Source organism: Pholcus phalangioides, unplaced genomic scaffold, assembly GCF_987345545.1.
Source record: "Pholcus phalangioides strain wild (caught in Gottingen) unplaced genomic scaffold, Ppha-v1.0 ptg000043l_1, whole genome shotgun sequence".
Lineage (NCBI taxonomy): Eukaryota > Metazoa > Arthropoda > Arachnida > Araneae > Pholcidae > Pholcus > Pholcus phalangioides.
This window is the reverse complement of record NW_028301629.1, coordinates 4,799,394-4,825,074: the sequence shown is the minus strand read 5'-3', so window position 1 is coordinate 4,825,074 and position 25,681 is coordinate 4,799,394. Positions and strand designations below refer to the sequence as shown.

At 42.2% G+C, this 25,681-nt stretch overlaps 1 protein-coding gene and 1 long non-coding RNA gene across 8 annotated transcripts in view; one reads left to right on the top strand and one right to left on the bottom strand.

The window, feature by feature from the left end:
* Positions 1-25,681, bottom strand: part of LOC149063817 (multiple PDZ domain protein-like) — a 689,010-nt gene that overhangs the window by 142,620 nt on the left and 520,709 nt on the right. The window lies entirely within an intron of this gene.
* Positions 1-25,681, top strand: part of LOC149063818 (uncharacterized) — a 51,078-nt gene that overhangs the window by 3,950 nt on the left and 21,447 nt on the right. The window lies entirely within an intron of this gene.

Below are 25,681 nucleotides of genomic sequence, written 5' to 3'. Positions count from 1 at the left end.
TATAGTGGGCTTTCAGGCAGAGACGTACACATAAAAGGGGAGCGGGAGCTGTGCCTAAAATACAAAACGCAGTCAATTTCGAGTCCCTGAAAATTTGTTGGCCCTAGGCACGTGTCCCGTTTGCCAATGCGAGAAACACACCTGCCCGGGCCCCCCCACGAATTCATCAGAACGGCACACGTTAAGACGTTATTGAGGCCTCAACTCTCATCCAAAGCGTTTGGTAAATGTTGTTGAATCACGGTAACCCGTAGAGATCCGATTCCCAATTAGTTCGGATTACCCGGATCCTACTTCATAACTAACAAAAGAGTTTAGAGATATTTTATGAATCATTTCAAAAAAATATTTTCCAATCGTCTTCAAAAAGATAGCATTGGATATTTCCCAGCTCTCGAGAACCGATCGATATCGTTTCGGAGAATATTGGGCCTCTCTCTCTCTCTCTCCCACTCGAGAGATTCACTCGACTCTTAAGAGACATGGAGAGGATCTTAAGCCGCTACTCAGGTTTTCATCTGGGAAAATGTGATCCTTTCAATCATTTATTTCGGCCTCATATATTCACATGTTGTATCACAGAAATGTTGTATGTAATCCTCCTTTTCATTTCAATTTGAATACTTCGAGAAGCGACCTGAATCGAAGAGACTTACGTCTCTCCACGCACCGGAAGAAAAGAAACAGACTTTTTTGAATTCGACGACCATAAAATGCCGGGAGTAATTTTCTACGTTTTTCTTAAATGTTTTTTTCTGCTGCTTTGGAGCGAGACGGAATTTACGGACAGAAAGAAAAAGGGGGCTGCGGGGGCTCCATTTAATACGTTTTTCCTCTCCTTATTATCTCCATGTTTGCTCTAGCCTCCGGATATTAGAGGGAGAGAGAGAGAAAACGTAAGAAATGTTTTCATTTCTTAAAATTTCTTAGACTTCTTTCTTTTTGTGAATCGTCGAACCGAGTCTAATCCGGAGATGATTGATTTGTTTCTTACCGTCTTAAAGGCTGTTGTTCCCTGAATCGATTCCGATCCATTAACTCTTTGTTCTGCGTAGCGTTTTAGTTCTTTTTTATAGAAGGAAAACTATTATAGTTTGTGGGATTGGGGGCCCGTTCAAGTATTACGTCAGCAGATTTTTAGCCATTTTTGGCCCCCCCTTTTCCCTGTCAGCAGGAGTAAGCGGAACTCTGACCCCCCAACTTGTCAGAAAAATTTCGTCAGCTCGGCCCCCCCCCCTTCCTCGCCTCCGAACGCATATTGGGATTCGAGACATAAGTTGGGGGAGGGGGAGCCACGAGCACCTCTTATCCACTGCTAAGTACTAACAGTAATTTTTTTTTAATGTAAAAAATGCTTTGAAAAAAAAAATTTAAATTTCGGAAGAAAATTCCTTTATATGTTGTTATAATCAATTTCTGTTAATATTTCGAAACTATTCGAAGGCTAAGAACTCGAAATTTCTCATTAAGAAATTCATCGCGACCCACACTCTAAGCCAGTGATTCGTAGCGTGACCGTTAATGCCCCCCTTGGGGGCGATGGAAAGTTCTAGGGTTGCGGTAGAAGCTGCGGGTGTAGCATAGGATCCTATGGGTTAGATTGCGTTGGGGGGGGGGGGGCGATGGGAGAAAAAGATTTCTGAAAGGGGCGGTGGGACAATAAAGGTTGGGAAACTATGTTCTAAGCCAGCGGTTCTCAAACGATGCTCCGTGTACACTTCCCAGGGGCTCCGCGACGACTCGAGGAAAATGAAACAAATCAGTAACTTCGATAGACAAAAAAAAAAAAAAAAAAAAATAAATAAATAAAATAAGAGGCCTACAGGGTTCCACCATAAAAATTATATGCAAAAAGGGCTCCTCGAGTGAAACAGGGCTCCGACATAGAAGTTATATACTGAAAAGGGGCTCCGCGAATCCAAAAAGATTGAGAACCCCTGCTCTAAGCCGTATATACTAAACCCGTGGCCCTCGGGCCAAATGTAGCTGTCGGGGGTCATCTGATGTGGCCTGCCACCTCAAACCTAATTTTGTAAAAATGAACCGAGCGGCACATTTACAGATCGCTTAAGTGACCAGTGGCACAATTCCAGACCATTTAAGAGGCTCGTGGCACATTTTCAGATTGCTCAAGTAAGACTGTGGCCCATTTACAGATCACTCAAGCAGGCCTGCGGCACATTCACAGATCACTTGAGTGGTCACCGCGGTACAGTTCTAGAATACTTAGGCGATCCGCGGCACATTTAGAGATCCCTCACGTGGAGCACTTATGCGACTCAGAAGTGCAGTTCTACAACACTCAAGTCACCCACGGCACATTCCCAGATTACTCAATCGGCCCGTTTGAATAACGCATTTCTAGAGCACTAAGTGGCCCGGACACCTTTCCAGATCATTTTAATGGATCCGCGGAACATTTAGAGATCAATAAAGTGACTCAATGGAACAATAATCTACAGGAAGAATGCTAGTTCAGGTGCCCACAAACTAGGGAAAAGTTTTTCTCGTTTGTGGCACACCCAGCAAAGGTGCTATCAAGGATATTCCATATTTTTATAAACGGTTGTTGATGACGTGAGAATCAGTCACAAACCCGGACCCCCTCGTCATCAAAAGTCTGCGAACCCGAACACCCCCCCCCCCTCAGATGCTGACGTAATACTTGAATGACACCCCCCCCCTGTTTTTGGTTTCTTCGTATCCACAGTTGGAGGATTCGTATATTAGTGAGCTTTTGTTTTTCGAAAGCAGGGTACGAAAAAAAAAAATCACGATTTTTATTTAAAAAAATAATCGGATTAATTTGATTCAAATAGTTTGAAACAGTGATTCTCACCCTTTGGGAGCTTACGGTTCGGTTGATTTTTTGTGATTGTGAAGGCCCGCTCCATACACACGATCGATAGAAAAATGAACTCGGGGGCCCAAGGCGATTGAGAAACGCTGGTTTAGGGAACGAAATTTCGGAACAATATGGTAAAAATCCAGGGGAGTTTTTTCGGGGGGGGGGGGGGACGTAAGCCCTTGGTAGCAAGTTCAAAGGGGAGGAAAATTTGAGGAATGAGTGGTCAAGAGAATCAGTAGAATGAAATAGAGGAGGTATAATTTGCATAGCCCACAGGCAGTAAAACAATTAATTTACCTATGCGAGGTAGGGACTAGGTTAGTGAGTGAGTGACCTGGATAGTTTGAAAGCCTGGGCGCAAGCTGGAGAGTTTGCGAGCACGGGAGTGCACAAAAGAGTGACCTAGAGAGTAAGGGACAAGGTCGGTGAACAACCAAAAGTGTGACCTAGAGAGCAAGGGACAAGGTCGGTGAACAACCAAAAGTGTGACCTAGAGAGTAAGGGACAAGGTCGGTGAACAACCAAAAGTGTGACCTAGAGAGTAAGGGACAAGGTCGGTGAACAACCAAAAGTGTGACCTAGAGAGTAAGGGACAAGGTCGGTGAACAACCAAAAGTGTGACCTAGAGAGTAAGGGACAAGGTCGGTGAACAACCAAAAGTGTGACCTAAAGAGTAAGGGACAAGGTCGGTGAACAACCAAAAGTGTGACCTAAAGAGTTTGCAAGCATGTTAGTGACCAAAACGGTCGGCAAGCATGTAAATGACTAAAATAGTGCCCCAGAGAGCGAGAGACCAAGTCGATAGACCTAAAGAGTTTTTCAAGCATGTGAATGACAAAAAAAAAAAGAAAGAAAAAGACACAGAGCGTGTGTGTGCACGCATGTGAGTGACCAAAGTAGTGTCCTAGATAGCGAGGGACCAGGTCGATCAACGATCAAAAGAGTGACTTAAATTTTTTTATAAAGCATGCAAATAATTAAAAAAAAAAAGTGACCTAGAGAGTGTGAAAGCACGTGAGTGACCAAAACGGCGTTCAAGCATATGAATGACTCAGAGAATGAGAGTGACCTTGAGCATGAAGGACCGCGCCAAAAGACTGCCCAAAAATATGTTCACCCATGTGAGTTATCAAAAGAGTGACTCAAAACACAGACGAGTATTTACAGGAGCTAAGCGAGCGTGTGTGTCAAAGAGGTGAGGAATGAATGGTCCAGAAAATTCGACCAAAATGGGTAGGAGGGCGGCAAAATTTGTGTTGCCCGCAGGAGGCAAAACCCTAAACTCATGTCTATAAGAACCACTCTGGTTTTTACTGTAATGTCCAGATCTCACCAACCTGGTTTGCATTGATTATTCTTTGGTTTTTTTATAAGTTTTTATCATGGCTTAATTCAATTTTGTTGAAGTTAACAGTAAATCTTTACTTGAACACAGTTAACTAATCTAAATTCAAGAATTCAATACTTTATTTCTTCATTCATTAACTGCATTAAGGTTATTATGGCAGTCTCATTAAACTATCTTTAGTAATTAACGAGTAAAAAATTTGATGAAGTTCGAGTTTTGAGCATTTGAGGTGCTCAAATCGACCAGCCCGGTTAGAAAACCACCTTGGTAAAAACTGATACAACCTTGAGTATGAGGGAGAGCAGAGGCGTATTTACAGGGAGATTTAGCGGGCCCAGGGCGGCAAATTTGATGAATAAGTGGCCAAAAAAACTAGCAGGATGGCAGAAGTGCGGCGAAATCTGAAACATCAAACCATAAATCTGCCTCTGCCCTGACAGCAATGGATTAGGTGAGTGAATGACCAAAAGAGTGATCTATCGAGTTTGCAAGCATTCGAGTGAGCAAAGGAGTGACCTAACGAGTTTGCAAGGCACGTAAGTGAGCAAAAGAGCTGCCTAGCGAGTTGAGTGAGCAAAAGAGTGACCTAGTGTGAGCAAAAGAGTGACCTGACGAGTGAGAAAAAGAGTGACCTAGTGAGTTTGCAAGCATGTGAATGACCAAAATATTCACCTACAGAGCGAGGGACCATATTATTCATCCTAGAGCCTTTGCAAGTATGTGAATGACCAAAAGAATGACCTAGAACGCATGTAAAGATGTAAATGATCAAAACAGTGACTTATAAAGCAAGAAAGCAACTATGTCAGTGAGCGACCAAAAGAATGTGAACACCTAGAGTGTCTCCAAGTAGGCGAATGAACAAAACAGTGAGCAAACATGTGAGTGACCGAAACAGTGTTCAAGCACGTCATTGACCAAAATAGTGTGCAAGCATGTGAATGACTAAAACAGTGACTTAAGAGAAGGTGTGAGCACATGGGATTGACCAAAAGAGTGACTAAGAGACACGGGTATCCTCACAGGAGTGGGGGGAGGGAAGCCAAGCGCGTTATAGCACAAACTGGCGAATTCGAGATGAGAGTTGTCAAGAAAATGAGACTATAGAAGGGCGGCAAAATTCATGTAGCCTGCAGGCGGCGAACCCATAGAAGCGCCTCTGGCTGAACACTAGTTTCTCTACCCCAGTGCCATGGTAATCACTAGAGCTAGAACCTAAAAATCGACAGAATATGCATAAAAAAAGTGCGTTTATGCCCTAAAGTAACTAAAAACATGCTGTAAAACCTAAAAGTATACTTATATAAATAGGCTGACCATATTTCTTAGAGAAAAATACGGGAAATCGCCAATCATTGTCAAAAATAAATGATGCCAAAGGTACACGAAGCTGCCAATAGTTGCTAATATCACCGAAAAATTTCCAATCATTGTCAAAAACGATTTCAAAATTAAGTGAAATTGCCAATTGCGGGGAAATGAAGCTAGGGAAGAGAGAAAGCTGGGGGGAGGGGAAGATTCCTTTCCATTGTTATGTTGAAATGTGCAGAATAACGCTCCAAAATATGAAAACATGACTTAAAAATGCTTTAAAACTACTGAAAATCATGGGAAAAAAGCTCTATCCGTGAAAATACGAAACATGCAAAATGCATAAAAGATATGCAGTCATAGAAATCCTAGCTCTGGTAATCAGCCTATTGTTGTGAACATTATTTGAAGAATAGCCATGTTTTGCTATGCAAGGATCATTGATAAACTATCTTCAAGTGATAATCCTTGAAAAATATATGCGTGAACATAATGGTTACATTGTTGGAAAGCTGTTGTTACACAAGCGTTGGAGGAGGGTATTGTTACACTAGCATTATTGAAAAATTTTCCCACGGTTATTGTTAGAGAAGTCAACACTACACAAGCTCCATTGAAAATTTATTGTTGTGCAACCTTTTATATAAATGGCCATTGTTATGCTAGAATCGTTGGAAAACTATGTTTCTGTGATAATCGTTGAGTAATCTATACGTGAATATAATTGTTACATTGTTGAGGGACTCTTTATAAATCGGCATTGTTGGATTGGAAAGCTATTGTTATACAGGTGTTGTGGGGGGAAGTATTGTTATACACTAGCATTGCTGGAAAAATTTCCCACGGTTACCGTTGGAGAAGCCAACACTAAACGAGCTCTGTTGAAAATTTATGGTTAAGCGATCATTGTTGTATAAATAACTATTGTTATGCTAGGATCGTTGGGAAACCGTTTTCACGTGAGAATCGTTGAATAAGCCATGCTTGAATATAATTATTGCATCGTTGGGAAAACTCTTTATATATAGTCATTACTGAAATGTTATTGTTACGCAACGGAGGAAAAAATATTACTTGCATTATTATAAAGATTTTACACGGTCATCGTTACAAAAGCCATCTTTAAGCAAACAGTTTTGAAAACTTATCGTTACACCTTCATTGTTGGAGGAACAGCCAATAGCCATTGTTGAAATAGTTGCAAAACTATCGTTAAATTTAGAATTTTTTGCTCTAGAATTGCATTGCTTTTGTTAATTGAGCACATTGTTGGACAATTTTATACAAGTATCGTTGAAGAAGCCATTGTTACTAAGTACTGTTGAACACTGATTGTAATGCAAACGCTGTTAAACAAATAGGCATTGTTTACCCGGAGAGCGTTGGAAAATAAGAAAGCTAATAGTTTTCCCCCGTAACTTTCAATATATTCCTTCCCAGAAAATAGCGATCAATATCTAAAATGGATGGATTTTTTCTTTCATTTTCTTTCTTCGATTCCTTTGTTTCGTCAACAATGGTTTTGGTAATTTATTTTATCATCGACATGCAACTGCATGCGTGAAGGGCCAGGACAGGTTATGTGATGCATTATCATCAACATATTGTTGCATTGTTGTAAAATTTATTGTTACACGATCATTGTTGGAGAAATGGCCATTGTTATGTAGTATAAGTTTGAAAAAAAACTATTGTTACATTTAGAATTTTTTTGCTCTAGAACTGCGTAGCTTTTGTTACTTGAACATTGTCTGAAAAATTTTATACGGGTATCGTTGGAGAAGCTAAAGTACTGTTGAAAATTAATTGTAAAGCAAACACTGTTATACAAAAGGCATTGTTTACCCGAAAAGCGTTGGAAAATTACGAAAGCTAATAGTTTTCCTCTTAGCTATCAATGTATTCCTTTCCGGAAAATGGCGATCAATATATCTAATAGCAGGATTTTTTTTCTCCATTTTCTTTCCTTCGATCCCTTTGTTGTCGTCAACAATGGTAATTTATTTTATCATCGACATCTTGAAATGGTGAAGTGTCGTTCGATGGCAGGAATGGCTCTGGAGTGCTCGTATCTATGTAGGAAAGAGCAGCCGCAGCTACTGCAAAGAGAGCTCGGATCGGGCTATTTTTAGTTATCCAATCTCCCGGCTTCCTGTGTCCCGTTCGATATCTCCCGGCCGTAAATATGCGTCAGCGTGTGTGTGTGTGTCTCACCGACTATTTGCTCATTGTTATCAGGGCTTGTTATTTTCTTTTCCCCGATAACAACAGGACGTGTGACTCAGCAGGTGCTTGATAACGACAACCAGCCACTTTTGCTACCGTATTCCCAACAGATTTCTAAAAATCCAAAGGAAGGAGGATTTTTTAGGGCAGTAAATTTTAGAAAATAATGTGACAAAATTTATTTAAATTAGAATTATTGACTTGAATGACCCGTATTTTTTTAGAGAAAAGGTGTATAGCAGGGGGTTCTCAACCTATGAGTCTCCGAGAATTCCGCGATGGGTCGTTAAAATCGACTAATAGTCAGGATTTCTCACCCACAACGCAGACTTGATTCTCAGGGGCTTCCGAGTCGAGTCGCAGAAATTCACTTACAGGTAGGGATTTTTGAGCTATGTGTCATGACTCGAATCTGATGCGTAGGGGCTTCTGGAATGGGTCGTTCAAATGCACTAACAGTCAGGGATTTTTGAGCTATGGGTCATGACCGAAACTTGATTCGTACGGGGCCTCTGGAATGGGTCATTCAAATCCACTAAGTCAGGGATTTTTGAGCTATGGGAAAAGACCGAAACTTGATTCGCAGAGCTTTCGAAATGGGTCGTTCTAATCCACTAACAGTCAGGGAATTTTGAGCTATGTGTCATGACTCGAATCTGATTCGTAGGGGCTTCTGGAATGGGTCGTTCAAATCCACTCACAGTCAGGGATTTTTGAGCTATGGGTCATGACCGAAACTTGATTCGTACGGGGCCTCTGGAATGGGTCATTCAAATCCACTAAGTCAGGGATTTTTGAGCTATGGGAAAAGACCGAAACTTGATTCGCAGAGCTTTCGAAATGGGTCGTTCTAATCCACTAACAGTCAGGGAATTTTGAGCTATGTGTCATGACTCGAATCTGATTCGTAGGGGCTTCTGGAATGGGTCGTTCAAATCCACTCACAGTCAGGGATTTTTGAGCTATGTGTCATGACCGAAACTTGATTCGTACGGGGCCTCTGGAATGGGTCATTCAAATCCACTAAGTCAGGGATTTTTGAGCTATGGGAAAAGACCGAAACTTGATTCGCAGAGCTTTCGAAATGGGTCGTTCTAATCCACTAACAGTCAGGGAATTTTGAGCTATGTGTCATGACTCGAATCTGATTCGTAGGGGCTTCTGGAATGGGTCGTTCAAATCCACTCACAGTCAGGGATTTTTGAGCTATGTGTCATGACCGAAACTTGATTCGTACGGGGCCTCTGGAATGGGTCATTCAAATCCACTAAGTCAGGGATTTTTGAGCTATGGGAAAAGACCGAAACTTGATTCGCAGAGCTTTCGAAATGGGTCGTTCTAATCCACTAACAGTCAGGGAATTTTGAGCTATGTGTCATGACTCGAATCTGATTCGTAGGGGCTTCTGGAATGGGTCGTTCAAATCCACTCACAGTCAGGGATTTTTGAGCTATGTGTCATGACCGAAACTTGATTCGTACGGGGCCTCTGGAATGGGTCATTCAAATCCACTAAGTCAGGGATTTTTGAGCTATGGGAAAAGACCGAAACTTGATTCGCAGAGCTTTCGAAATGGGTCGTTCTAATCCACTAACAGTCAGGGAATTTTGAGCTATGTGTCATGACTCGAATCTGATTCGTAGGGGCTTCTGGAATGGGTCGTTCAAATCCACTCACAGTCAGGGATTTTTGAGCTATGGGTCATGACCGAAACTTGATTCGTACGGGGCCTCTGGAATGGGTCATTCAAATGCATTAAGTCAGGGATTTTTGAGCTATGGGAAAAGACCGAAACTTGATTCGCAGAGCTTTCGAAATGGGTCGTTCTAATCCACTAACAGTCAGGGAATTTTGAGCTATGTGTCATGACTCGAATCTGATTCGTAGGGGCTTCTGGAATGGGTCGTTCAAATCCACTCACAGTCAGGGATTTTTGAGCTATGTGTCATGACCGAAACTTGATTCGTACGGGGCCTCTGGAATGGGTCATTCAAATCCACTAAGTCAGGGATTTTTGAGCTATGGGTCACGATTGAAACTTGATTCGCAGGGCTTTCGAAATGGGTCGTTCGAATCTACTAACAGTCAGAGATTTTTTGAACTATGGGTCACGACTCGAACTTGATTCGCAAGGGCATCAGAGATGGTTGGTACCAATCCACTTACAGATAGGAAGGGATTCCATTCTTGAGCTATGGAATACACAACCCAAACTTGATTCGCAGGGACTTCAGAAATGGGTCGTACAATTCTACTTACAGGCAGGGATTTTTTAGCTATGGACCGCGACCCAAACTAGATTCACAGCAGCTTCTTAAATGAGTCGTACAAATCCACTTTTATAATTGCACTTACTGCGCCTCTGGTTTCATTAAAGTTAAATGGGTCGTGAAGCTGGATGGTTTTAGATCGCGGCTGAAGAAAGGTTAAGAATCCCTTGTGTATAGGGCAGTGGTTCTCAACCGGTGCTCCGCGGAGCCCTTGGGGCAGCGTATGCACTTCCAAGGGGCTCCGCGGCCATTCGATGATAATAAAATTACATCAATCAATTTCATAAACAAACAAAAAAAGAGGCCTAAAGGGTACCGCCATATAAATAATACACTAAAAAGGGTTCCGCGAGTCAGAAAAGGTTGAGAACCACTGGTATAGGGTATACATGTTATCGCTCAAATATCACCTTGGTTTGAAACAAATGAACTAAAAATAGGGTAGTCCAGAAGTCATGCCCCCTCCCCTCTCGTTCAAAAAAATCTATAAAGATATAGAGACAAACGTCTTGAAGCATTTGAAAGAAAACGTTTTTAAGTTTTTTGTACTTACTACAATATTTGCACATGCGCGAGCACACCTTCAGTGACGGGGACGATGTCACGGCTATACAGCATTTCTTCCGATGGAATTTGTAACATAAGTGTTACAAAGAACAGAAGTAAAATGGGTGGAAGTAAAAAGAACCTTTTTCTTTTGAATGCTTCAAGCCCTGTGTGTCTTGACCCTTCAATGGCTTTTTTTTAAATACTTTTTGCGAAAGAGGCCCGGACTTCTGGACCACCCTGTATGTGTTTATAAATTGTTTAACCCTTTATCTACCACATTATGAAAAAAAGTAATTACCATGTAATTTTGTTTTAGGCGTGTCATTTTAGTTCTAATTAAAGCCTAAATACAGAAAAATTTTTTTCTCCGAACTACACTCGACGCTCGTTATAGTGGGGCAGCATAGACCCGCCTTTGACTAGAGTGCAAGGGACCCGGTCCGTGAGTGACCAAAAGTCACATAGAGAGAGTTTGCATGCAGATGAGTGATCAAAAGAGTTTGTATGCACGCGAGTGATAAAAAGAATGACTTAAAAAGCAGAAGACCGGGTCAGTGAATGAACAAGTGACTTAATTTGCAATCATGTGAGCGACAGAGAACAAAGACCAGGCCAGTGAGTGCCAAAAAAATTACCTCGTGTGTTTGGAGGTATGTGAGCGACATAGAACGTTTGCAAGCATGTTAATGATCAAATGAGTGACATTAAGGAGCGAGGTATCAATTCGGTAAGAAACCAAAAAGTAACTTGAAGAGTTTGCAAGCGTATGAATAACCAAAAGTGTGACCAAGAGTATTTATAAAAACATGTGAGTGACCAAAATTGACTTGAAGAATTTGAAATCGTGTCAGCGACCAAAATCCACCAATGGAATTTGAAGTCATGTCAGTGATCAGAAGTATGACACACAGAGAGAGTCACCAGGCAGGTGAGCGATCAAAAGAGTGACCTAGAGCACACGCTAACATGCGAATGGTCAGAAGAGTGACTTAGAGACAGGGGGTGGAGGACAGGGGAGTGGGCTGTAGTTGAGGGCATGAATGAATGAACGCCAGGGTCTCTGCCACCGGACTTATCCCGTTGCCGAGATCTCTTCCAGCCCAGCTTCATGGCAGAGTCTGGAGCAAAGTGAGTGTGTACACCTAACAGTCTGAGTGTGTAGCTAGTGTTGTGTATGATATTTCAGTGCTGCCATCTATACTTCAAATTGTGAGTGAAGTGTAATGATTGAATATTTGTAACGTTGTAGGCCTGTTGCTCTCTGTGGCGAGACTTTTTAACGGGGAGATCGGCTCGCATTCGCGCCTTGAAGTTGGGAACCACAGAAAACCAACTTCAGCCGACCACCACTGTGGGGTTCGAACCCGGAACCTCGCATCGCGAGTCCGTCACTATAACCACTCGACCACCACAGCGCGTAGCTTAGGGCAGCAAATTCGAGGAATGAGCGGTGAAAAAAAAAATTCAGCTGGAATTGCAGAAGAAATGCCAATTTTGTGCGGCCCCACGGGCGGCGAAACCATAAATACGCCCCTACGTAGTATAATACAATTGTCCTTCAGCATGACAACGAATCTCGACATACGTTCTACGTCGACACACATATCAGTCGGGACAATTTGCTGACTGATGCAGAATAAATAAATAAAAAACCACAACGGAAACCAGCCAAGAAAGATCAAAATGTTTCACCGCCTCTTTTATTGCCCGAGAAAGATGCTCTCATTTATTCATGGCCCTCGTCATGATGTAAGCAAGTTTGAGCAAACTAAAGGAGCGTGTGTGTGTGTGTGTGGTAAAACACGTTGGCCTGCATCCAAAACGCCTCTCTGTACAGCCCGTTGTAGTTTGGATGTGTCGCATGTACACACTTGAGAACCGTTAGTTTTGATCCGCTGCCAACGATGACATGCTCGTGATTTCCTTGCTGTTGTTCTTTTTTCTGTCATACGAGATGCTGATGGCGGGCTCCTTCATTTCTCTTGAGCATTTATAAGGATTCGATTCGTCTTTTCAAGCACCGAATCCCATAGGCTTTGTTTCACGGCCGATCTCTTGGATTAGGCAGAAGTACTTATACGACCTGTGTTGTTAACTTGAAAGCTGTGGACGCGAATATTTCTTTCTGTACACCGGGAAAAGTGATAAATAAGTGTAGGGGACGGGGGGGGGTTGAGCAGGATCAACCCTTGGGGGGGCACAGGCGGATTTGGAAGGCACAAAAATTTTCTTCACTAGAAATTTGGAGTTAACTCCCATTAAAAAGCATTCAAATTAGCAGAAAGTGGTTCATATAGCACAGTGTTTCCCAAAGGGGGCAATATCGCCCCCGGTGGGCGATGGAACGGTTCCGGGAGATGCGATAGAAGCTACGGATATAACATAGATCTTATTGGTTCGCTTGAGTCGGGAGGCGATGAGAGAAAACAATTTCCGAACCGAAGGAGGGGGCGGTGGAACAAAATGTTTGGGAAACTCTGATATAGCATATAAAGGTATTTGTTTTCTTACGGCAGTTCAATCATTTAACCGGCATATTTTTTTTTTGGTCGGCTTGGGGACGCCCCCCCCCCCCCCACGAGCACTTCCATACGTACACCTCTGGTAGGAGACGCTATGTAAATAAAGTTAGTCACCTTGATGGTAATATAACATAGCTAAGCTTCAGTGATCTTTCCTGACGCCAGTTTGGAAAAATTTTAATAATACAGCTAGGGACGGGACATGACTCATCTGTAAATCGAGGATATTGATTGCCTTTACCAGCCTGCTTGCTACCAGTGGAGCATTCATGGTTGTGCCGCCTGTGGGTTAAATGAATTTTGCCGCCCTCCTCCCATTCTAGTATAATTTTCTTGTCCCCTCTTCTTCAAATTCGCCGTCCTGTGCTGGTAATACGCTTTTCCCACTCCCACAAGTACACCGGCGTCTCTGACACACATTCACGCACATTTTGTCATTCCCATGCTCACACTTTATAAGTCCAGTCTTTGGTCATTCAGATACTTGCACACTATTTTGGACACTCGCGTACTTGGACACTTTTAGATTCTCATTGACGTAGTTTCTTGACGTATGGGTCACTCTTTTGATCATTTACACATGCTTTATTAGGTCATTCTTTTGTTCATTCACAAGCTTCCACACGCTATAGATCATTGTTTTGGACATTCAATGTTTTCACACTCTCTAGGTCAGAGAGTCTTCACCCTTCTTCTAGTCGCGAGCACTGTCTGTATGCATCATCAAAAGAAGAGCACCCTTTTCGGCAAGTTCGACATACCAATGCATGAAATCAGGGCGATTTCAATCCTAGAATACAATTTGTGCAAGGTGTTTAATTGGAACGCTGATCGAGTGCTCGCAACCACGAAATTGAACACGAACATCGAGCACTCTGGTTGCTTCAGGGAGCACCGTGGTGCTCGCGAGCTACGGGTTGAAGATGCCTGCTCTAAGTCATTCACATGCTTCCACACTCCTCTCTAGGTCATATTTTTGGTCATTCACGTGCCTGCATAAACTGTAGGTCACTCACTGACCTGGTCCCTCACTCTGTAGATCACTCACTGACCTGGTCCCTCATTCTGTAGATCACTCTTTTGCTTACTCACGAGATTGCAAACACTCTAAGTAACTTTTTTGGCCACTCTCTGAAATTATCCCTATGTGCCTGAGGCGGATTGATTGAGGGTTGTACAAATTTCGCCGCCCATTCTACTAATATTCTACCACTCCTCAAATTTGCCGACCCTTTGAAATCACTGCCTTTTGCTATAGCCCGCTAAGGCCGCCCCCCCCCCCCGCAAACACAACACGGCCTCCAATATCGCCTACATTGACGGTTCCTCAACCGGGAGTATAATGTGGCCTCCTAGCACCCTTGGGACGTTCCAGGGAACGACATGAGTGGAAATGGAATAAAAGGGCAAAATCAATAGGCGATTGAAGGGGACGCAGAAAAGTTTGACTAAATTTTAATCTAGTCCGAAGCAGTGAGGGGAGTGTCTATGGGTGGAAAGGGTTAGGAAATGCTGACCTAGGCTTAGTCAATGTTTCTTTTGAAAATTCCAATTTTCTTCCCATGTGTTTTGTGCTTATAACACGCGGAGTTTTCAACCAATTTTTACGGAACTTGCAGAAAATTTGACACTACCCATGAGACACACAGTGAAGAAATTTACAACATAGGAATTCAGTATTCGATGAGAACTAGGTTGTTTAAGTAAATGATTTTCAATTACGCATTGCACATGAAACATTATTTTCCCATAACTACGTACAGGGTAAGTCAAAATGAATGCCGAGATTTCAGAGTCTTTCTACGTAAAATGTAATTAATGTATTTATTCAAAAGATACATTATATGTAAAGGTATTATAATCAAGTTCTGAATGCAGTCCTCACAAATGTTCAATATGCTCTCCTTTCGTTGCATCAAGTCTGTTATTCAATTCTTGCCGAACCTTGTGTAGAATTTCTGTGTCAAAGCTGGAGATAGCAGATATGATTTTATTCTGCAACAGGATGGTGCACTACCACCACATTTTCTGACTGAAGTGCGGAACCACCTCAATAACACGTTACCACAACGGTGGATTGGCCACGTATCTGCCCTAGAAAAAGCACTGTTACCTTGGCTACCACGCGATTCCCCCCGATCTCTCCCACAGCGATTTTTTTTGTGGGGGGGGGGGGGGTTCGTAAAGGATCACGTGTGTGTGCCTCCAGGTCCAACGACCATGACTGACCTGGAAAGCACGTATCACAGCTGCTATTATCGCCAGCATCGATACAGAAATGCTACACAAGGTTTGGCAAGAATTGCATTACAGACTTGATGTATGCCGTGCAACGAAAGGAGCGCATATTGAACAGTTGTGAGGACTACATCCAAAACTTGATTATAATACTTCTACCATGCATTGTGTATGTATCTTTTGAATATAAATACATTTTGCGTGGTAAAGCTTTGGCATTCATTTTGACTTACCCTGTATAATGAAACTTATATCAAAATTCCAGTTGAAGGTCAGGAAAATTCAGAAAGATGTCGGCGATACAGTGAGCGGTAATTTCAGTTACTTGCTAAAAGCAGCTTTTTTTTTTTTTTTTTTTTTTCCAAAAATCGATATCTAGATTATTTTCTGTCATTTGATTATTTCGACAACAAGCCTGCAGCATTATGCAAATTAGCGAAGAGGCATTTGTGGCTTAACACACGTGTATGATGTCATAGTGAAACCAAAACTGAAGGAAATAGATTTCTTAGCAGTACGTCTCATATGTAATGTCAAATTTTCTGCAAATTTCGTGAAAATTTGTTGAAAAATCCGCATGTTAGGGGCCGTTCAAGTATTACGTCATCATCGATGGGGGGGGGGGGGTTCCGATTTGCTGACTTCTGATGACAAGGGGGAGGGGGGGGGTGGTTTGGATAATGCTTACGTCATCAACCACGTGATTTATGAAAATATGAAATATTCTTAATGGTATCGTACTCAGTGCGATATAAACGAGAAAAATCTTTCAATAGTTCGTGGGCACTTGAAGTAAAATCCCCCCCATTGATAAGTGCCCTAGTGATCTCTAAATGTTTCGCGGATCCAAGTGCTCTGGAAGGGGGGAGGAGGTCAAAAATGGCTAAAAATTTGCTTACGCAATACTTGAACGGCCCCTTCCTTATAAGCAAAAAAAACAAGCGATAAAAATTGAAATTTATGTAAGAATATTTACATCTTCGTGAATGTACTTTCATGAAATGCATACAAACATCGAAAATAGCAGGTAAAATATTTCGTTGAGAATTATAAATTACTGAGACAGCTTTTGCAACACTAATTTTTGCAATAAAGCTTTTGCAACACTAATTTTTGCAATAAAGCTTTTGCAACACTAATTTTTGCAATAAAGCTTTTGCAACACTAATTTTTGCAATAAAGCTTTTGCAACACTAATTTTTGCAATAAAGCTTTTGCAACACTAATTTTTGCAATAAAGCAATACTACTTTGCAAATTACTGATTTGCAGCTTTTTTTATGATACAGGGTTGATCAAAATTTTTTTTTTCCTTTCTCTCAACCTTTATGCGGTTTTTAAAAAATTTTCCTTATTCCCATTATAACTGTTACATTGGAAATAAAAGCGTGCTAAGAACCCGAGATATTACGGGGTGACCGAAATAAAGCAGATCAGGTTTGAGAGATCAACCCCCCGCTCCTCTCGGAAGCCCCTTCCAATCAAATTTGGGTCGTGATCAGACTCATTTCGGAGACTCCTGCGAATAAAGTTTGGGTCGTGACCCATAGCTCAAGAATCCATGACTGTAGGTGAATGTGCACGACCAATCTCAGAATCCTTTGCGAATCAATTTTGTGTCGAGACCCCTGGCTGTTAGTTATCTCAACGGCACACCTCGGAAGCCCTTGTGACCCAAGTTTGGTTGCGACCCGTAACTTCGAGAACCCTTGATATAAAGGGGTCAATGTCAAGCAATTTTGGCAAACAAAAAACAAGAATTCTGTTCATTTCTTTTAGAAAACGAGGCGACATCGGACGTTATATTGGATCGAATCATCTTTGTGGGGCCGTTATATTGAATGAAAAACATGGGGTATGTGTGGGGGGGGGGGTTCTTTCCTGTCGTTATAATGGAACTGTCGAAATAACGGATGGTCGTTATAACGAGTGTCATTAACATCATGTTTGCATGACCGAAATTATAGAACAGTATGACGCAATAGCTCATTTACTTGAAACTTCCAGGGATGTCATAATAAACTGGCTACTCAGTGTACATTTTATGTAGGTTTCAAGAGTATCTCATATTTAAAAATAAGAAAACCCCAAAAAATTCTCTCATACATTTTAAATTCCAAAAAGTTTTAATAAATGCAAAAAACCATCAAAAATACGTCCAAACACCACCACATACAACAGAATGATGGTAAAAACACAAAATAAATAAAATAATAGCATCACCCGCTCCAATGGGCGCACATAGAAGTGAACAAGAAAAAACACCGCTATGCAAACGGTACGATCTTACGCCTCACGTTTCATCCTCCCGTTCCAGAATCCTCCCCGGCCCTGGAAAAATCGATCCCAGAACTGGGAGATCCTAAAGATAGCGAAAGGAGGTTAGGTTTACATTGGAAGAGGGATGCCCGAGATAACACCGGCAGAAATGGCAGTAATGCACCAAGCACACACACACACACACAACACACTCGCAGAGACAACACACACACACGAGCGACAATTGGGAGTCCTGAGGATGGATAGAGGAAAAGAGGCAACTGGAAATCGATAACGGGATAAACGGGAACAGCATCGGAGTAATGTGTATATATATAGGAACGTGACAGAGGATGCGATGCTATTCATTCATATAATAATAATCCAACGAATATATATATTGACAAGGGCCCGTGGAAATGTGCCAGACGTTGTACGTATCTGGGAACACACAAATGACTCTTGATGGTGACTGTATCGGCTGCGTTTTAGTGTATTATATCGTTAGAAAAACATTATTCCCGTAAGTTCGGCTTTCAGTTGGACTCATGAGGTTTCCAACTGATCTTGAATAGAACTCAGGTCTATCGCCATAGGCAATGTACTACCTAGTGAGTTGTGCCGGAAGTGTAAGTGTGTATGTACCTAACAGTCTGAGTGCGTATCTAGTGTTGTGTATGAGTTTTCAGTGCTGCCATCTATATCTCAGAAGTGAAGTGAGTGATGTGTAGTGACAATATTTGTACTGTTTGTAGGACTGTAGGATTTTGACTTTATATAATAATGCAATAGCTTAAAATTCTCTCTAAGACAGGGAGAGCACTGGCCTGGGGTTTTGACCCCTGAAGTCAAAAGTGCTCGCGGGTTTGGTGCTCTGGGTGCTGGAGAGCTAAATCCTTTTCTTTAAGGGGTCATTCAAGAATTACGTAAGCATCGGGGGGGGGGGGTTCGGATTTGCTGACTTTTGATGACAAGGGGAGAGAGGGGGTTTGAAGGTTGCTTACGTCATCAACCACCCTTTTTGAAAATATGTAATATTCTAAGCTGCTGACGAAATTTTGCTGATAAGTGGGGGGGGGGGGTAAAAAATGGCTAAAAATCTGCTTACGTAACACTTGAATGGCCCCTAAAGGCGTTCAGAACTACACGGGAGGTAAGGGCTCATGCTCGGCCAAAGAAAAGAGTATTTAGTTGCAGCTCTAAGTAGTGATCATGTAACCCCGACAGCTTTCCCGTGGTGACACGCAGTGGCGTCGGAGCAGGGGTGCAGTGGGTGCTCGAGCGCTCACAGTATTTTGCAGCACCGGATCGAGCATCCCCAGAATTAATTCAGAAATCAAAATCACCTGTATGAAAATTAAAGACGGACCCCCACAAGTCTAAAACACTTCCGACGCCTCTGGTAACCCCCCAGACTGTGCTATTTGGCGAGCCTCCAGGACACCTATACTATTGCCCAAATTCATTTTCAAATGCCTTTTTAATACCATGATATGGTAGTACTGTAGTTTGATAGGCTTTCTTGCGTGATAGTGTAAACCTGGAGGGCACCAGGGTGCCCCTGATACTTGAGGATCGGGGAAAAACCATTTTAGAGGATCGCAAAATACTTAAGCCCATTTCTGTTCTGGGGTTGCGCAACCTGTCAAGTTTGTTTAGCAGTAAAAATATCTACAGGGTGTCTAGTTTTCTACCTACAAACCAGATCATGGCCTGGAGCTATGTCTCAATGAAGAGAAAAAAAGCAAGGTGGTGAGAGACTTGGAAAATGTGCGAGTATGTTTGTGAATCTAACGTGAAGTTTGCTTCTCTGTAATGTGTGTTATAGTGCTGCCATCTGCCCTCAATTTTTCAAACCATGAGTGAGGTGATTGAATAACTGAACCGTTGTATACCAGTTGCTCTGTGCTACGGTGTCCCGTGAATAGTTTAAAATATTATAGAAGTTGAAGGTGTTGGTGTATAGGGTGTTTCAAAAAGAATCATCCGATTTAAAAAAAAAATCATAACTATTCAGCTTTTAATCCGTTTTGATCGAATAATGTATAGGTAGAAAGAATGAAAATCTCGAGTTTCACGCAGTTGCCGACAGGTAGCGCTAACGCTAATCCGTCAGCCACCACTTCAGTGTCTGTCAAGATTGACTTTCCCCACAGTTAGAAACCGATTCGGATGACTTCATGTTCCAGCAGGACGGGGCACCACCACACTGGAGCTTGAACGTTCTCGAGAACTTTTGAACAATCACATGAATAAACGCACGGGACCTGACGATCAGTTAAACATCACTAGACCTCCAACATCGCCGGACCTCACAGTGTGCGATTACCTCTTGTGGTGGTGGGGGGGGGGGTTTATAAGAGACTACGGTTTATGTGCCTCCCCTTCCAGCTACATTAGCCGCATTGAAGATACGGTCCCAAGGTGGACGTTTTGAGCACTTTTAATTCGGTTTGTAAAAAACGTCATGGTTAGCCGTGTAATATACAATTAATCTTATAAGTATCTATGTGTTCAATATTTTTCGTAATATACGCATTTCAAATCGGGTGATTCTTTTTGAAACACCCTGTATTTAGAACTTCTGTCGATAGAGAGCACTGCACGAAAGCAAATCACTGGAAATAGCAAGTAATATAAAATGCAAGGTGTACGATTTAACAGCTCATTTCTGAATTTTCCTGTTCGTGGCGCTTACATAAGGTTTTCGTGGTGATGTTGACATTGATGGATAAGGCACTATTGGTGAGGTTGTTTTACCTCAGCCACAAATCACCGGCTGAAGGCTTTACGAACGTTTCTGACACAGAATAGATTCAAGAAAGGTTCGGATAGGGTTACCAGATTCGAAAATTGAGAAAAGAGGACGCCTGCGCATGCATCCTTAGGGACTTCATTTATCTCAATTTTCACAATAGATATATGGGACCACTATTCTTACCAATAAAACCGGCCACAATAATATTTTTTCCCAACTCTAAAACAGAAATGCTGAAGAAAAGCAGAAAAAAATTCTGGGAATTTTGGCGGCTATTGGTGGATGCGCGTGGGAAGAAAAACACATATCAAGGAAGGAAATGTTTAAAAGTGGAGAAAAACCATTCCCAGGGTGGGAAAAAGAAAAAATAATTTCGGAAACCTGAAAAGGACGACAAAAGGGCGAATTTTCCGAAACGTAGGACGCCGCTTGAAATGACATTTAATAGGGGGAACGGTTGGTATCCCTAGTTCAGGTCCAACAACTTCTACCAGACTTGTTTCCGGCGCCCTTTATCAACAAAAATTTGAACAATTGGTTTTTTTTTCTCTAATAAAAAATTCCTTTTGAGAATAATTTTTCGCAAAACTTAAACTATTCGCGACTTTTCAATTCTTCAGATTTGCATTAACTGGGATCGTCAAACAGAATGTGTCACCACTTAGTAGACATAATCAGAACTAATGCTCTTCTCAGTTCAAAGCGATCAGACGCTATATCATGCGTGCTTGTGCTTATTATATCAAAACGACGTTAATATATAGTTTCAACAGAATATATAGTTTACACAGAAATATATAGTTTACACAGAAATATATAGTTTACACAGAAATATATAGTTTACACAGAAATATATAGTTTCGAAAAACCGTTCACTGACTTTTGAAACGTCCTGTAAATTTAATTTTATTAAAGGATTGACTTTCAGTTCACTTATAACGTTACTCCAAAACATACTCATACTCATTCCACAGCGGGTAACAAGAGGAAGTAGAAACCCAATTGGAAAAGGTCACGAATGGCATACAGTATTGCGGTACCTCAAGAGACCAAGGATGGTTCGAGATACAGGTATGCGTCGAGGCTAAAACTTCTACGAAACTTAGACGTCATAATCCACTAGCGCTTCCATACATCCTCAAAAAAAAGGCAAGAGAGAAAAGAACAGGTACAGAAAATTGTATCAGAAAACCAGAGATCCACGTGATTTTCACTCAGCGTGCAACAGAACAAAAGCCGAGACACGCGAAGCCTTATCAGGAACTTCCTAAACGAGAGGTTCGATAAAGGGGTCATCGACGCTAAGCCAAAAAATGGGAGCGCAGGAATTAACCAAGAGTCCAACTTGGGCTTGATGATCCACAATATTTTCATGGATGGTATTTCATCCTACGGTACCAAAGGGCATCCTAGGCTTATACGTTGACAATGTTATATTAATTTCACCCGACAGGAAGGCGCTAAGGCTCCAGGAGCTGATCACAAATGGCGAAAGATGGAATGCATACAGATACAGTAATACCAAGTTGAGCGTAAACAAATGTGTGATGATATGGCTCACAAACCGAGCTGCCCCATCAAACACGAAGACCATCATAGAGCGAAAAGATATCGCGCCATCGACTCAAACAAAGTACCTGGGCATCACCCTAGATCAGTTTCTTAAACTTTTCATTCCATCGTGCTCTTCAGAAATTGTTTTCTCTCATCGCCCCCCCCCTATCCCCGCAACTCAAGTGAACCCATAGGATCCTATGTTAAATACACAGTTTCTGTCACCCCCCCCCCCCGGGCAATTCCATCACACATGGGGGCGATATTGCCCACTTTGAAAAGCACTGCACTAAATGAAAGACTCAACTTAGGAGCCGTACCAAAACAAAATTAAAAACAGCTCAGCTTCCAAACTCAGCTTGAGGAACAAAGTTTTGCTGTACGGACAAATCATTTGGCCAGTGTTAACACATGGTGCCCCAGCTTAGGTTATCGCATGTGAGAGCAACATGTACAAACTAAAACGATTCCAGAATCGGGTTCTCAGGCGCATCAAAATTTTTCCACCTCACCAATCTGCACAAGGATTTGAAGGTGTCGTCCATGTATTCCCACGTCAACAAACTAGATCGAAACTAATTCGAAAAACAAGAAAGGTCATGTCATCAACATATTAAAGAAATATATGTATGTATATATATATATAGAGAGAGAAAGCGCGAACGAGCGACATCTATAGAAAGCCGGGTTTCTAGAGAAGCTGGAAACTAGAAAAAACCGGGTTTTACTAGGAGCAGGTTGGTTTTCTGTGCCGCGTGCAACGTGAATCGCCCAGCGCGATACGCTGCCCACCCATCCACTCACCAATAAGAAAAGCGGTACGACTGTTTTCCTACAGAGCGCAACAAGGCTAACGCCAGGGATTTACGTCGGGCGTGATTAGCCGACTGCTTCTGGAGGAGTCAAATGCGTCATGCGCTGTGCGTTTCGCCGATCTTCTCTTCATTTTTGTCTCGAGTTTTCTTCCCCTTCCCTTCAAACCGGAGAATGCAGACAACATAGTAGCTGGTGTCAGGACCATATACTATATAGCCACCCTGAGCTAGGAAAACATAAATGCGTAGCGTGACTATGTGACACGTTTCAGTTCAAATTAAATTTGAATTGAACTGAAATTTCAGTTCCAAATTGAGTTTGATGGACGTTTTTTAGAGAAGACGACCGAAATTCAGTCTCCGCTACGTGGACAGTACTTTTTCATACTCTTGGAAGCATCAGCTCATCTCCTCACAAATACAGGGTGGGCAAAAAGTCCGTAGAAACTTCAAAAATGAATGAAAACCGGAAACATAACCGAAATAAAAACGGTTTGCAGGGTTAGCATCGCTAAGTCACGGGGATTGGACTGCTGCACTCTGCCGATGCTGGATTTGTGACACGCCTGCAATGTGTTATCCCCTGTGATGGTGGTCATGTGGAATAAACGATTTGGAGGCATTCTGCTCGTTATTTGCGTACCTTTCCTTTAACTTGTGTACGTCAGCGCCACCTATCGACTGTCTTTTGAGGGTTTTTTTCCTGTCTTAAAAAAAATTCCCGTGACCTAGCGATGCTAATCCTGCAAACCGTTTTCTGCTTCGGTTATTTGCCGGTTTTTATGAATTTTTAAAGTTTCTACGGACTTTTTGCCCACCCTGTATAATTTAAACGTAAGTTGCTTTTTCGATATCAATTAAGATTAAAGGATTGGCATGGAGCAAAATCCAGTTCAAGGTTACGTTCAAATTTCCATGAGAGTGCTTGTTATTCGATGTAGGGCGGGTCTCATTTTGACAAAGGCAAGAGGGGTTGTGAGCGATTGAACCGCTTGATTTTATTGCTCATGGACCAGCGATCAAGAATGGATTGATTTATTGTGATGACCGCTCACGCTCAGAGCCGATTGTGCAAGAGAACTTTCTTTCTTCACCTCCTTAGGAGGCTGGGTCGTGTCGGAGAGCACCAAGAGTGGAAGCGACTTCAAACATGCATTCACTGACTACTCTATACGTTGTAATAACGTATCTGCGGCTTTCACCAACCTCTCTCCACGGGCGCTTTGAGAAATTCAAATATAGTAAAACCCTCTCTCAACGGACACCCCTCAGATACGGTGACGACCTCTTTCACGGCCAAATAATAATTTCCCCTTGTATAATAAAAATATCCTATTGAAACTCCCGATTAATGGCCACCCCCTTTTAAGGACGATTTTGTTTTCGTCCCACCGGTGACCGCAAAAGAGAGGGTTTTACTGTACAGGATACACTAAACAACTCAGATTGTAGTCAACAGCGCTCGCAAACGCCCTTTTTGCTCAAAGTCCCCTTGAAGTCCAAGTGGGGGCTCCAGGGTAGAGCGGCATAGATCGCAAAAAACGATCTACCTGTACGTCGTGAGATCGACACTATATCTTCGTTACATTTTTTCGATCAGTGCCCGGGTGGATTTATGATTTCGCCGCCCTTTTCCCATTCTGGTGTAATTTTCTGGACCACTCTTTTCGTCCTTTACATGCGTACACTTAGTCAATCTGGTACCTAGCTGTCAAGGTCACACTTTCGGTCGCTACTATCTTTACCTTTTAAGGTAAAGGTTCTTAACCTTTCTCAGCCACGACTTAAGATCAACAACAAGATCAGCTTCGCGACCCATGGGAGTATTTATTTTCGAAATTGGTAAAACCGGTGATGCAATAACTGCATTTCCAACAGGACTATAAGTGGGTTTGTACGACCCATCTCGGAAGCCCCCCACGAATCAAGTTTTAATCGGGTCCGATAGCTCGAGAGTCCCCGGATTGTAAGTGGATTTGTACAACTTGTCTCGGAAGCCTCTGCGAATCAAGTTCGGGTCGTGATCGATAGCTCAAGAATCCCTGGCTTTAAGTGTATTTGTGCGACTCATCTCGGACCTGTTTGGTTCATGGTCCATAGCTCAAGAGTCGCTGGCTGTAAATGTATTATTGTGCGACCCATCTTGGAAGCCAGTGCGAGTCAAGTTTGAATCGGGACACCGTAGCTCAAGAATCCCTGGCCGTATGTCGAATCATAGGATTCTTCTCGGAAGTCCAAGTGAATCAAGTTTGAATCGGGATCCACAACTCAAGAGCCTCTTTCTGTTAGTTGATCTAAACGACCCATCTCGGAAGCCTCGGCAATTCAAGTTTGGGTCGCGACACATAGGTTAAGAGAATTTCTGATCTAGGTCAATCTTCTGGTCCCTCCCTCATTTTGTCACTCTTTTGATCACTCACATGCTAGTACGTGTACACTGTTCCTGGCACTCACATGCTTGCACACTGTTTTGGGTCGCTCAAAAAACAACAAACACACACAGGTTCCTCACTCCCCGTCCTCTTAACTCAAAAGTTCTACATCCCATTTTTAACGGTTTTAACTTGAAAAAATAGAAGATTGAAGAGGATAGATTTCGGTCACTCACATGCTTCCAACCTCTATAGGACACACTTTCGGTCGCTCATTGACCAGTTCGCTTGATGGCTGTCACTCTTTTGAACACTCACATGCGTGAACACTATTCTGGTCACTTTTTTTGGCCAATCACTGGCTTCCCAGCAGCAGGGACTTATATTTTTATCGACTATGAGCTAAACAAATTTTGCCGCAATTCTGACATTCTATTTTTTTATGACCAACCATTCCGAAAATTTTCAGCCCCGGGCTATAGCCACTAACCCCCCCCCCCCAAATACGCTTCTGTTAGTGCCATGGAGCCCGCCAGGCCAACTGGTGCCTCATGAAAATGAAATATAGTTAAAAATTTCGAGAGTAAGCATGCAAATTCGTAGGCTGGCATT